Here is a 301-nt window from a genome sequence, read left to right as displayed (position 1 = left end):
TCAAGCCAATGTTAAAATGCACGACTAAAGTAAGCAATAATGCTTATGACGAAGTTTTATCAATACCAAGTTCATTACACGAGATTGAGTCGAGTTTTTAATCATGGGAGAACACTAACACAAATCGCTTCACACATGATCAGAAGGCAACGAACCTCTTAACCTCACTTTCAGCTTTTAAAACTGTACCCTTTCATTAATTCAGAGATCAAAGCGAGACTGAAGCGAGACTTCAGAAAAAGCTCCAATCACGATTAAAAACGAAAGAATATCCAGAACAATTACTTAAGAACAGTTACTA

The sequence above is a fragment of the Frankliniella occidentalis genome, unplaced genomic scaffold (genome assembly GCF_000697945.3).
Source record: "Frankliniella occidentalis isolate FOCC.00 unplaced genomic scaffold, Focc_3.1 Scaffold68, whole genome shotgun sequence".
NCBI classification, from domain to species: Eukaryota; Metazoa; Arthropoda; class Insecta; order Thysanoptera; family Thripidae; genus Frankliniella; species Frankliniella occidentalis.
This window is presented reverse-complemented; position numbering follows the sequence as displayed.